General features: G+C 41.2%; 1 protein-coding gene and 1 long non-coding RNA gene across 5 annotated transcripts in view; both read left to right on the top strand.

Annotated features, from left to right (window-relative positions):
- The window catches only part of PTPRG (protein tyrosine phosphatase receptor type G), a 718,534-nt gene that overhangs the window by 228,878 nt on the left and 475,899 nt on the right, over positions 1-13,757 (top strand). The window lies entirely within an intron of this gene.
- Positions 1,147-8,176, top strand: LOC131509970 (uncharacterized). The gene is made up of 3 exons (XR_009260833.1): positions 1,147-3,017; positions 3,060-5,316; positions 5,555-8,176. It is a non-coding gene; the product is annotated as an uncharacterized LOC131509970 (long non-coding RNA).

The raw sequence follows: 13,757 nt of genomic DNA, 5'->3' as shown, positions 1-13,757 counted from the left end.
CTGAAGTTCATGTTTTATGGCACACCTGATGAGATTTTTTTCTCTTCCCGCTGAAAGAATTTTTCTTCTTGTGTCTTGAATGTGGCTCTTTTACAAGAGCCCAGCATTGGGATGTGAGTGGTGGTTGACTAGGCTCTCTCTTCCTGGGTGACATGACAGTCTGCACTAGCTCAGGTTCTTTCTTTCTCAAGAGATTCAAAATTAGCTATTGGCTGTGGATCTTCCAGGTCTGTTAGAATAATTGTCAAGCATTTGGAAAGTTAAAAGTTGCAGTTCCGGGTCTTTTGTACTTCCTCTAAGACATGACTGTCGGGTGTGAAAAATCTACTGTGGCTAGATCCATTTGTTGTATTAATCACTACCTTCCCTTGAGGTTGATTTACGGTTCCGTGAGAAATTCTGAAAAACGCTTAGTGCCAACGAGACCCCGTTCATTCACAGAGAAAGACCGGAATGTAGGTTTGAAGTAAAGAAAAATAAGTTTCCAAGGCCCCTGGGAAAAAGTGGTCACTTAAATTCTCATCAGTTTTCTGTGAGTAACATCAAACCTGCTATTCTGTGTATGGGTCTGGTAGCATCTTCCACACAAAGAACAGGAGAGCAGTGTTAATTACCAACCCCCCTGGGGGGGGCACTTACTATTAAAAGTATTTGTAGATTAGTTTTAGTTTCGCATTGTAATTTGATGTTTGATACATAAAGACTTCTGCCCCAGAATACCTTTATTCTCTTGTTAGAAAGATGCGGACTTTGTGCGTGGGGAGGGGGTGGAATCTGGATTTTATGGTTAGAACTAGATTGGCACCCTCTTCACTGGGGTAGGAGCCTTGTCCCCTGAATAACCCAACATAGAGGACAAGGACCGTGATCTTAGGTTTTTAGCTTTCAAACTGCCATTCGTGTTTTGCTTTTATGTTCCCTAAATGGTACTGGAATCTTCTTTATTCCAGTGATACCTTGTGGTAGACTGTATTCGGCAACCTCTCCTACCAAGGGGTTAAAATGAATCTGTCTCATCAGTGTCTTTTTGTTTAAGGAGAGCGTAAAAGTGCTGATGGTTAGCTTTACTTCCTCATAGGCTCATTTTTTATTTTTACTGTAGGAGTTACTGACTTTTTCCCCCCTGTCTTTTTCTCTTAAAAAAAAACAAAAACAAAACTTCATTGATATCAAAAACTTCATCAAAAAGATGAAAAGATGTTATCAACATATGTTGACTTTTCTGTTTCTTTGCTTTGCTGCCCACCTCCTCCCCACCCCCACTTTTAAAAATAGGTCTTATAAAATCAGGCATTTGCCAAAGCTGCAGTTTTGAAGCATAAGGTTTTCCCCTTTTCTGATGTATAAATGCTAACCCTCCTCCCTCCTTTGCAGACACAGGCATTTTCCTTTTTTGGGTTTTAGTTTTATGATTGCACATTAGGAAGGGTTTGACAGATCCTTTAAAATATAGGTCTATTGATATACGTGCTGGTGATCTTGGCTGCCGGCTTCATTGGTGATGGGGACACATACATGCACTGGAAACTCACAGAGGCTGGACAGACCTCTCTCCTCCAATATTGCATCATTATTTTCCCCCAATAATGCCAGGGCCAACCTTAATAATTTTACGGGGGCTATCTCTTGATGGAAAGCAGTGGTTCTCCACTGGGGTCAGTTTTATCTGCAAGGAGCCATTTGGCAATGTCTGGAGACCCGTTTCCTTGTTGGCACATGCCTGGAGCTACCAGCATCCAATGGGTAGAGGCCAGGGATGTGACTAAACATGCTACACTCTATAGGACAGACTCCCACCCATAACATCACTTTCAAAATGTTAGTGGTGTTGAGGCTGAGAAACTCAACGATAAGGGATGCTTTCTAGGATTGAGCTGTGGCCAGTGTATTTCTTTCTCCTGTTATTAAAAAATACGCCAACAAGTGAAAAGCCACCAACTGTATTCATCATAAATGGTCTCTTAAAGAAAATCCCGGGGCTACTCTTCCTGCAAAAAGGAAAGAAAACAAAATCAAAGGGGCCCCCTGGTATGAGTTACCCACTGATGATATTCCCTCTGAGGACTGTTTTCTGGGTTACAGTAATTAACAGAGCCCAGAAGGTTGTGAAGTCTAAGTTAAAGGGTGTCAGAGATTCAGTCCCCAGATGGGCCATCCCGCAGAGATGTATGACAGTATAAACTACAATTAAATCTCGTAGTGTATTTACTTTTTGATGGGAGGAAAAGGAAGGAATGCTCTTTAGTCATTCTTACCAGAGGAAAACTCCTATTTTTCATTTTAATGTGATTTCTTATGAAGTGTAGATGCTGGATAGTGAAAAGGGGGGGAAATGAATTTACAAATCTTGCTGTTCGCAAAGTGTGACACGACCTTTTATTTTTATATTGTGGATTGTGCTTTCTATTAAGCTGTCGATCATATTTTCTCTTTGCCATTTCAAAAAAGGAAAACACGGCCTTTTTGCAGATTTTAGTACATGGGGACAAAATTTGTTACAATAATGGCTAAGGTTGTGGGCTAGGCTTTTGGTGCTAATTTTTTTTTTTTTTCTAATTCAAAAAATTTGTTTTTATATTTTTATTTAATTTGAGAGAGAGATAGAGAGCAAGGGGGGAGGGGCAGAGAGAGAGGGAGAGAGAATTCCAAGCAGACTCAGACCACAGTGAAGGGCTTGAACCCATGAACCGTGAGATCATAACCCGAGCCGAAATCAAGAGTCGGATGCTTAACTGACTGAGCCACCTAGGCGCCCCTGAAGCTAATTTCTTTTGAATTGACCAATATGAAGTGCACTGAACACGGTTTTGTGTGCCTAGGTCTCTGCTAGAGCTTGTGGGCACCATTTTTAGCCTGAACTTATGAGCTGCAGTCACTGAGATGATACCTGAGCATTATCGTTTTGGTCCTTCAACGTGGAGGGAGAGAGAAAATCCAATTATATCAAGCATATTGGATTGAATAATCTTAGAATGGACTTTGTGGGCAATAATGGTGTTGACAAGATACAGAGTTAGGTTTCTAGTATATGTGCTGCAGAAGCGAGCACACAGAGTTAGGTTTCTAAAGTTAGTGAACCCCGTTCACCTGTTGGCACAAGTACTTCTGGGCAGTGTGTCCCCAGTATAATCGAAGGGTATTTGTAGTGGATGGCTTAAAGACTCTCTTTCACCATCCTACTCATCCAAGTTCTAAATACATAATGTCCTGTCCACTCTGTGACTCATTTTAGATGCACCTGGTGGAAAATTGAATTTAATGATCAAGTCCTTTTGATTTCTGAGTCGTGGAAATTCTTGTGATTTTTGCGATTCTGGATTTGTAGCGCATCTTAACGAATATCTTTTTTCTTTCTAAGTTATCTTAAACATGCGATAGCGTGGTGAGTGGGGTTGGGCCGGTTATGTCAGTGGGCAAACGAAGGAAAGGAAATGACAATATAGGTTCCGATAGGCTGAATCTCACCAGAGTGGTAATTATTCTTTAAATACTAAAATAGAGTTTTACCTATTAGAAGGCTCATAAAACCCGCATCCACCATCTATCTGATTTTGCCGTTGATGTAATTTTAGGAAATCAAATGAACTGAGATGGAAATTAGGTTTCATCCTCAGTGGCTTGTGTACCCCTCTAAGTTCTATTAGATTTAATAGGAGTTTTGCAGGTGGAAACACAGCAGGACCACAGCTTTTATCCCTCCAGAGAGCAGGCCTTTCATAAACAGAGAATATAAAATTATGCCTTTTATCTCGCCATTTAAAAATCTCTGCATTTTCTGCACCCAAGTTATTTATCACATGCACGGAGAGGACAATCCAGGATTGTATTTTGAAAAAGGGGAAAGGGAAGCCATTCAGATTCCTATTAAAATGAATTGTACAAGCTGTACATCACTTTCTAATTTCTGAGACTACTTGTAAATCATGGGGAGAGAGGGCATTCTACCATTGGTCAGGGGAAAAATGGGAAATTTAATAGTTTGTCAAAGATTAATAAGAAAGGATTACCGCTTGGAAAGACCCCGACTTGGTGAGCAAGTACGTTTTGAAGTTCATCAAGCTTATTAGCAGATGGAGGGGTTTAATTAAAGTTACTTGTCATTACTCAAGTTTGCTTCTGCTCTGTCCCTGGGACAGAAGTGTATGTTATGCCAGTGACATTGTCAAAACTTAGATGTGGCCTCGAGAGCTGGGTGTTTTTCTTTCACGCTCTCCTTATTCCTCTTTCATCATTTAGGAGCTGATGAATATCTTTTACTTGTGGTCCATTCTATGTCTTGATCAGTAGAAATTCCAGGAGTTGATTCTGTTCATTTATTGTGCCCTATTTTATGTTTTAATTAACTTTTTAGTGATACTGATTTAAGTGGAAATAGTGTAAGACTGCCAGGAATAAGGAGTGTGTGTGTGTGTGTGTGTGTGTGTGTTAAATACCATGTTGATAGCAGAGTTAAATGTGTGTGTTCCTATATATGTGAGAGCGTGTGTGCACATATTGCATATGTATGTGTCTGTGTTTATATATTATTGAATGTTATCAGGATGACATTTACCCTTTCAAACTCTGAGCTGCACATTTATACCACTCTTGTAAGCAAAGCCCTTTCTTTCCCTCTTGTTCCGGCAAGAAGCTCAGAGAATGACTTTATCTGGGAGACCGCATTTTTGATCTCATGTAGAGCTAGGAGCACTCTGACATATGGTTCAACAAAGGCACCCGGGCTCAGGCAGCCAGCACTTGGGGTGCTTCTGTTAATGCCTGTTTATCAGATTATTGAAAGGCAAGCTGCTTTCCTCGGAATGTGCTTCCTACTCCCTGAGTATCTGTAATCCTACCTGGATACCGGCCTGATATCATTATATAAACAGAAGTCTCAACAGACACTGCAGAAACTCATAGAATGTGTTCTTTACGATCAGGCCTTTTGTGTGGATGCAACGAAATATGTAGGAGACTTATATTGTTAACAGTCTGGAGCTTTTCAAAATTGTAGTTGTTGGAGATGAAAGCCACAAACGATGACAAAATCCACTGATTTATTTTCATGGTTGTTATTATTATTATTTTTTACATTTTTAAAGTATTTATTTATTTTGAGCAAGACAGAGAGCACAAGCGGGGAAGGGGCAGAGAGAAAGAGAGAGGGAGAGCAAGACACAGAATCCAAAGCAGGCTCCAGGCTCTGAGCTGTGAGCTCAGAGTCTGATGTGTGGCCTGGACTCATGAACTGTTGAGATTGTGACCTGAGCCAAAGTTGGTTGCTCAACGGACTGAGCCACCCAGGCACCCCTGTATAGTTATTTTTAAACTGGTAAGGTACAGAAATATTTTTTTTAAATTTTTTTTCAACGTTTTTAATTTATTTTTGGGACAGAGAGAGACAGAGCATGAACGGGGGAGGGGCAGAGAGAGAGGGAGACACAGAATCGGAAACAGGCTCCAGGCTCCGAGCCATCAGCCCAGAGCCTGACGCGGGGCTCGAACTCACGGACCGCGAGATCGTGACCTGGCTGAAGTCAGACGCTTAACCGACTGCGCCACCCAGGCGCCCCAGGTACAGAAATATTAATAGTTGAGGTATGGAGTAGACTGGAATCCAGGGGTTCTCAAATCATGCAGCTCAGCAGAAACCCCAAGGTCCTTTGTAAGGGGTACCTGTCCCTATTTAACTGTGAAATCTATTTTTTTTCAAGCACCCCAGGTAATTCTTATGCAAGTGGTCCCTTGATCCAGTTTGAGAACCCCTTATGTAGATTATCAGCCTCATCATAACCTTCCCAGGCAGGAATCAATTTCTTTGAATGTAAGATGAACTATCCTTTTCATAAAACACAGAGATTTCAAGTTAGGCCTAAATCTTTGGAACATATAGTCCATTGGGCACAGATCCACTGGCCTAGATAATACTGAATTAAACTCCTCCCTTTCCTGCCCTCCCACGTAGAAATTGGCCAGGGTACCGCAGTGAAGGTTATTCTCAAAACCAAGCCTGTTGTTCAAATCTGGCAGTGAATAAAACTTTTAAACTTGGGTCCACTCCTAATGGAACCTTTTGATCCAAATGCTTTAGCATTAGACCTTTTGTTATCTTAGTTGATGAAAACTGAGGCGTAATGTAACATTAAACATATTTTATTATTCCTTTTTGGACCTCTTGGATTCGAATCTGGTTTTGCTACCTATTAGGTATGTGACCTTAGACAGGTGCCTCAATCTTGCCCCACTTTGTTGTCTAACCTATAAAGCGAGGGTAATAGAATTCATAAAGCTAACGCAGGACTAACTGAAAGAGTGCAAGGTATTAGCTCATCGTCTTCCACATAGTAGAGGCTCAGTAAATATTATCTCTTATAATTATCACAGGGGTCAAAAAAGTTACAAAATGCATGAGCGGCAGATCTTACCCTAGTCAAGGGCTTGCAGCCTCAAATTTGGCATAAGGTGTAGTTAAATACCATAGTACAAGTAGGAAGGACAGAAGGCTATAAGGGAAGAAAGGAAAAATGATTGCAATGTTTTCAGAGGAGAACAGGATTACTTAGTACTTTCTGCTGCATCTTGATAGGAAGCATCTTTTGTGCCTTTTTGAACTGAGCCTCGAGGAAGCAGCCTAAAGGAGTAGGACAGATAAAAGAGTGCACTCGAAGAGGAAACTGGATGTGGAGTAAAATAGCATGTGGCACACAGAAAACACCCAGGAAATAATGGTTGAAAGGTGTGGGCTTTATGGAGAGCAACTTGCTTATGAATTCTGGTCCTGTTGTCTTTTGTAAGATGGGTTTGATAACACTGACCACATAGGGCTGCGTGGATTGAGTGAATATTATACGTAACTTGCTTAGCAGGCTATTTGGCACGTCGTAAGCACCCAATACCAGGGGCTAGTTGTGTAATTATTCTCTCCTGGTATGAACAGGAATAGGAAGATTTCAGCTGGCAGTGCAAATGTACACCAGGTGATGAAGACATTTTAATACTGAGCTAAGGCGTTTAGATTTTATTCACTTGACAGTTGGGAGCCATGGAAGCGTTTTGATCAGATGCACAGACATTGAGGGTATTTCCTCTCCTGGTTTCATTACAGTGCCTCAGGGAATAGCAGAAAAAGAAGTTTCCATACCCCTCTTTCTGTCAGGGAGTTAGACCTTTTCCAGAGGTTCCATTGCTCACTTCACCTTGGACCTTTCCCCTTGGGAGTGGGTCCCATGTCCATTCTGTAGCTGTATGTGTCTGGAAACGTGGTAACTGGAAGATGGCTCTCTGTGTTCACTGGGAATGGCTCTTGGAGTGTGGCCAGGCCAGGCAACCGGCAATATCTGTCACTGGGAATATAATGGTATGTTGGAGCCCAAGGTGTGCTCAGTAGGAGGCACAGGAGATAATAAGAAAAATAGCAGGATACGGAAAATAGAGGAAGAGGTAAAAGATGTGTGTAAAAAGCTGTTAAATTCAGCTCTTGACCCAATGTAAATTCGAGGTGCAAGTATAATATCCAGGAAGAAGTGATCCACAGGCAGAAGGAATTTAGGATTCAACTGCAAGGCTGAAAGTATTGACTTGGTAATCATTTGCTTGGAAGGTTGCAAAGAGCTCCTGAGATTCCCAAAGTAAGGAAAAAGGAGTAAGGAATGGACAAGAACCAAGTAAAGGCTAAAGGAATGATTTCCTCTTGGGGGGCTTGTCATGGGCAGTGCCAGCCAAGGGAGACCTTATTTACCATTGTGAAAACCACCCCCCTTGGTATTCACCATTAGCCTCCATATCCTCTAAGGCATGTGACCTTCGTGAAAACAGCCATCTGCTTGTTACACACAGCCAGCTAGAAGGCAAGTTCCAGTCTAGCTGCCCACCCCTCCTCCCACCTCTTCTGGGTGGATTTCTCCTCTCAGCTCCATCTGAGAAATTGAGTTGTCTCTACGGTGGCCACTCCACTGGCAAGTGACAGTCTCCCTTAGCTTGTCACCTACCTGTGGTAGGGATTGGAGACTGTCAGGAGGGCAAGTGTGGTAGACCCAATTATTGTGCTGATATGATATATGCCCCCTGCAACTGCTCTACTGCCCCTTGGCTGTGTAACTCTGCTATGCCTCCAGGTGGGTGGACACCTCACTGCCCCACTGACTTTGGGCCGGCCTCTGTGATTCTCTTTGGTCAGCGGAATGTAGTAGATGTACGTGAGTAGAGGGCTTGGTTTAACTTGGCCTTTCTGCTCCACCACCTGCCATGAGAATAGCACGTTCCAGGTTCCCTGGCAGGTGCTGGTCCCAGAATGAGAGATGTGTGGAGCATCCTGGCCCCAACCTGCAGCTTATGCTCAGTTATCCAGTGTACCTGAACTCCATTGAGAGAGTAAGTCCTTATTGCTGTCCATCACCAAAATACTTTTACTTTTTTTTTGGGGGGGGGGGTCATAGTTTTTTTTTTTGTAGCAGAAATCTGACCTATACAGCTGCCACATGGACTTACGTATTTGCTCTTCGTCCAGAAAACCTAGGAGCTAGAGTGGTCAGCAGTGTGAGAAAGGAATCCATTGCTTCCAGGGTCATTTAATCAGCTATCCGTTTGACCAAAGCTGAATTCCAGGGAAGCACCCTATTCAATCATGCCTGCGTTCAGTATTGTAAAATGATATGCTTTTTCACAAAACAACTTCAGCTTTCATATTCTGATTAATAAGGGCCATATACATTATTAGACTTAATGTAAAGGTGTAATCAGCTGTGTCAGTCACAGGAAGAAAAAATAGTACCATGGACCTTTTCCAAATTACCAGAGGCTTAAAAAATATAAAGTCCTGCAAGAGTGCTGATGGCACACCTTGCCTGCTATTATAGCTCGGACTTTGTTGTGTCCCTCTGCCAGTACCAGAATATCATTAGGTTACAAATCAGATCTAACGGTTTAGATTATTGTTCATCTTGAGCTCTGCGCTTTCTCTCCATTAGTTGTGACATAACAGAAATAATTTAATTTATCTGTAGGCCTGTCTTCAAAAGAAGCTTTTATTTCAAATGTGCTTGAGGACATACTGGGGGGAACTGAGAGTTTATCCTGTGCCTCAGGAGGGAAAATTGCTAGGCTATAGCAGGTTTTGAAATACATGTGCTTTTGCAGGATAAAGAGTTGCTTGTACTCTGATACAGCGCATCCTTGCTGCAAAGAATAGATTTTCTAGCAACTTCTTTTTGGTAGCTTTAGATGTGTGTGTGTGTGTGTGTGTGTGTGTGTGTGTGTGTGTGTGTGTTTTAAGTGTGTCCTAACCGTACTTTTAGATTTACAGTCTCAAAGATAAGAGAGCAGTGGTCCTGACATTCATTCATTCATTCATTCATTCATTCAACTTTGTCAATTCATCTGTCAGCCATTCAACAAATATTTATTCTCTACCTTCATTTCAGGGCATGATTAATTTTCCTTTTGTATATAATAAATCTTTCACACAAGGTTGAAGATTATTCAAAATGGATATGTACATTTTACAATTCGGTGACAACTCACCAATATTAACTCAGATGTGTTTCCGATTTGTCAGCTTAAATTTCCTGTTCCCACGTAATGCCTCGGTTAGCTGCTTTCTACAGTAGGAGCTGAGGATTTTTCTCAAACGCATGTATATGCCTGCGCTTATCAACTTAAACTCCGATTCATCATTAAATTTGCTAGGTTTCGGGGTACCTCCTCACTTAGCTGCTTACCACAGTAGAGGTTCTTCAGGGCCCACGATATCAACAAAATGGCGCTGGGTCTTTAAAGAAGTGCTGTGCTCTTAGGGTCCTTCTGATATCTACCCTCAGTAGCCCTGTGTGTTGGTCCAGCCCTGAGGTAAATCTCGTGTTAGGAATGGGAGGATAGGAAGTATTTGAGGGCATTGTGGCAGATAAAAAATATGCTGTGAACAACTGTTTTGCTGGTGTGATGAATATTTAATGTGCACCTACTGGTTTAGGATGCTGGATTCATTTAAATGTACATACCTGTCTTAGTGTCTTAAATGCCCCATGTTTTATGGAGACATTTAAATTTTAAATCCTATAGGCAGTTCTGTTACACACAATGAATAATAGCTTAGATGGCCTTAAATAGATTTCTATCCATTGTTTAGCAAAAACTAGGGTCTTGAGAAACTAGGACAGGACAGTGAGGTAGACCATAGTAAAAATCTGACATGAGGTATTGCATGGGAATCAACTTAATGGCGGAATATGGTGTTCAGGGCTTCAGACAGAGTGAGGAAAGTACAAACTAAAATCTGCTTGTGTGTGTGTTTGTCTAAGTGTGTGTGTGTGTGTGTGTGTGTGCGCGCGCGCATATAAGTATGTGTGTAATTATATTGGTTTGGTTTTCAGCCATCATGGTTTGAAGAGTTCTGGATGCCTTTAATACAATAGTAATAGCTGAATTGTAGTTGTGATATTAGTAGACATTTATTGAATGCATACCATATTTGTGGCTTAGTGCTATACTCTTTACATGGAATATCTTGTTTGATTTATCTCAACAATCTTAGGATGAACCGGCTGTTAACATTCTCATAGAGTGTCCCAAATATTTATGTAGTTTTGTTTTGTTTTTAAGAGAGAGTGAGAGCATGTGCACACATACCTCAGGTCGGGGGGGGGGGCGGTGGGGGCTGGAGGGAGGAGTAGAGGGGGAGGGAGACAGGGAGAGAATCTTAGACAGGCTCCACTCCCAATTTGGAGCCCGACATGGGGCTCAATCTCATGGACCGTAAGATCATGACCTGAGTTGAAATCAAGTGTCAGACACTTAACTGACTGAGCCACCCAGGCGTACCTCATGTAATGTTTTAATATGTGCCAAACATTCTTCTAAGTGCCTCTCAGTTGTCACCTTAATCCTTACATAAATCTTAAGAGAGATTATTTTTACAGATGAAGAAACTGAGGTGGAAAAAGTCACAGGACTTGTCCAAAGTCCCAATTACTAAGTGGTGGGGTAGGATTTGAACTTAGGCCCTCTGGTTGTAGAGTGGGCTCCTTAACTGTTCCCAGTGATAACCTGTCACTAATCCATAGTCACGGCCCTAGGATACACTCTGGAACCATCTTGCTTAGGAGCTTGAGTTCAGTAGCCATTATGTTTTTCCACTTTTTGTATAAAAGAACAGATCCAAAGACAGGGTTTGCTTGTTTTTAACAGATTGCAAATCTGAAATCCGCCAGGAGAACTATGTTTGGTGGTAACTTGATTTTTGGGGTTTGACTTGGTGGTACTTTGGCCTCAGCCTAGTAACCCCGTATGTTTTCCGCTTGTTTTTTTGTTTGCTTGTTTTATAATTTAAGATCTACTCTTAGAATATTCTCAGACCTCAGGGAACTAAGTTAAATGGAGGCTGCTTAAAATTCTGTAACTTAGCATTTAGCTACCTGAGGGTGTCTAGTCTTTATGTACGAAGCAAAAGGAGAAAGAACATGTGTAAAAACTTAGGTGCCCTTGTAGGGTATCTCTTTTGTTTTCTTCCTCAGTATTACTTTTTTCTTCTTTGTTTTTATTTATCTAGGATGACTGGGAGGGGCTTGAGAAAATAGAATTCACTACATGACCACTCTGTGTCTAGTAAGTTGCTAAGTGCTTTGCATACCTGATCTCATTTCCTCCAGGCAGCAACTCTATCCAGGAACGACAGTTTTTAGCCCTAATTTATAAATAAAGATGCTGAAACTTAGGGTGACCAAAGTAGAAATGGAATTTAAACTCAAATCTGCCTAACTCCAATTCTGGTACTTTTTTTTTCCTCTGGAGGGCTGCCTCAGTCTCAGTTCTATGTGACCTGCCTGCTAGTTTGGTCCTTAACGGCTACGGCTTTCTCAGATTTAGTTTTGTTTATTATTGAAAGAAATCCCATTGTTTCATTTTGCTGGCTGTAATCTTGTTTCCAATGCAGCCTAGAGATGGCATACATTACAATGGGGATCACCATTTCCCAATGTCATCTCTCATTTGAGCTAATAGAAGAATACGAGCTTATATTGGCAAGATTGTAGGGACCCAGATGATGGGGCTTCATCGTTTTACTGAGCAAAAATAGTTTATCCATTCTCTATTGCCAGTGCTTATTGAGAACCATATTGCTCTACAGTGTCAGTCATTACCTAGCAAGATGAAAGATACAGTGACTGTTTATTGGGTTAAGGGAGGCCCATGTATCCATGCAACAAATATTTATGAAGCTCGTGTTACATGCTGGCACTGTTATAGGCACTGGGATACAACAGTGCACAAAGCAGATCAGGTTCCTGATTGGTCTTAAAACTGTAACTAGAGTTGGGGAATTCTAGAAGGGACCTCTCATTAATTTAGTTTTATTTAGTCATAGGCTATTTTATTTCATAAAGGCACTGGTTACTGACTGTTTTAACCCCTGAAAATATCACTGCAAATGAGGACTTTCAGCAGCTGAACGGATCCCTTTGGTTGGCTGAGTGTTCGTTCGTTGCCTAATGAATAAGCTTTTTTAAGTTTGTTAGGAAATCTGAAGGTTGACTTCAAGATCATCCATAGTCAGACTCTCAATGGGGAAATTGAGGCCCAGGGAGGTGAAACTCAAATAGCAATGTAACTTAGTTCCGAGTAGGGATCTTCCCTTATGTTCTTTTGTGTCTTGAAATTCCTGAATGGAATTCAGGAACCTAGAGCAAGTGGTAGACTATTCACTATGTCCCATCTAACTTGTAGACAATTCCAGCTTTATTGGTGTTGACTGTATCCCCTATAACTACTAAACAGGCTATAGCTCTATTGGTTGTTAAAGTTTTGGGGGCCAAGGACTCCTTGGACATCCTCTCCCTAGAAAGCTACCCTTGGCTACGTATATTCAAATTGTTTATACGTTATTCGAAAATGGTTTGAAGAGGGACATAGGCTGTTTTCGCAGATGCGAAACAGATGGCTGTTTTCGCAGTGGCCATGGTGAGACATGATGAGGGTTGATTGGGGATAGTAGTGAGGAGGTAGGAGTGATAAGATTTGAAGGCTTTGGTGAGACACAGTTTACACCGTGCTGTGCCAGTTGGAAGTTTCACTTGTAAATCCTAATGGAAATAGAGCCTTTTGGGGGAGATAATTTATTTTTTTTATTTTTATTTTTAAATTTTTTTTAACATTTATTTATTTTTGAGACAGAGAGAGACAGAGCATGAATGGGGGAGGGTCAGAGAGAGAGAGGGAGACACAGAATCTGAAACAGGCCCCAGGCTCTGAGTGGTCAGCACAGAGCCCGACGCGGGGCTCGAACTCATGGACCGCGAGATCATGACCTGAGCCGGAGTCGGACGCTTAACCGACTGAGCCACCCAGGCGCCCTGGGAGATAATTTATTGATAAAAATAATTTAAATTTAGTGCTGGGAAGCTCTTGGTAAGTACATGAGGGTTTCATTAATCAATTCTCTTTTTTGCATATATATTTTATGACATGTTTACAAAGAGCTAATGATAATCTAAGAAAAAAGTATTGCTAAACCCTTTTCATTTAAATCACTAAAGTTATTTCATGAAAAACAACAAAAACAGTGGTTGAAATTTACAGAAAACATTGGTAGGCGGGACTATTTGGTTTGGGGGAGTTGGAGTCTTTTCACGTACTTACTAGTATTTTAAGTAATATAAAAATGTTAACTGATTGTTTTGGCTCTAGAAGTATTATAAGTGAGTTTGCAGTGAATTCTGGGAAGAGACCACCAGTGATGACAGTTTTTAAAGCTCACATTTCTCCATGAAAAAAAAAAAAAAAACATA

This window comes from Neofelis nebulosa, chromosome 4 (genome assembly GCF_028018385.1).
Source record: "Neofelis nebulosa isolate mNeoNeb1 chromosome 4, mNeoNeb1.pri, whole genome shotgun sequence".
Taxonomy (NCBI): Eukaryota; Metazoa; Chordata; class Mammalia; order Carnivora; family Felidae; genus Neofelis; species Neofelis nebulosa.
This window is presented reverse-complemented; position numbering and strand designations above follow the sequence as displayed.